Consider the following 766-nt stretch of genomic DNA (forward strand, 5'->3'; position numbering starts at 1 on the left):
GAAATACGACATTTCAGGGACACTATACCTATTTTGAATCACCCTGTATACAGCGCGTAGTGCGACGTTGCCACGTCTTTAGAGTCTAATATCAAAATCTGTGAGATTACTGCAGTTTGCTTTTCCTTCTAAAAAACGAGTAAGTGAATTATTATAAAATTTTTCATAAACTTGTGCCAATGTATTTTCTATACACCATAATTTTTTCGAGAATTGTTCTTTATTTTTTCATTACATTCTAAATGCAAATGTTTCATAATCCGTCAATCTCCAAACAATATGTTGTTTAAAATCGGGATATAAAACATTTTATAGATATCATTAAGACATCTTGTACACGTAACATCATAAGACGTCTTATAATACCTTATATTTCTATTTTAGACAGCGTGTTGTCTAGAACGCACAAAAAATTTAAAAAATTAATAACTTGAAAACGAATCAGTCAATTGATCTAAAATTTATCACAGGTTTTCATGATATATAAATGCACAACTCCTGTAAATTTCAGCTTTTTCCCTCTATTTTAACTTAAGTAACGTACATCCTTAAGAGGAGAAGAAAAAGTCAGGATGGTGTCAATTTGGTGTCATATTGACCAAATTTATGTCAAAATTAACCAAAATTTCACACAAATTTGGTCAGTATGACATGAAATTGACGTCAACCTGACTTTTTCTTCTCCCTGGGAGGTTTCTCTCTGGTGTACGATGTCGGCGCGGCGGGAACTTTCGAATCGGCGCGCGCGATCTCGGATCCCCTAGGG

The sequence above is a fragment of the Vollenhovia emeryi genome, unplaced genomic scaffold (assembly GCF_000949405.1).
Source record: "Vollenhovia emeryi isolate VEMERY1.0 unplaced genomic scaffold, V.emery_V1.0 DF939120.1, whole genome shotgun sequence".
NCBI classification, from domain to species: Eukaryota; Metazoa; Arthropoda; class Insecta; order Hymenoptera; family Formicidae; genus Vollenhovia; species Vollenhovia emeryi.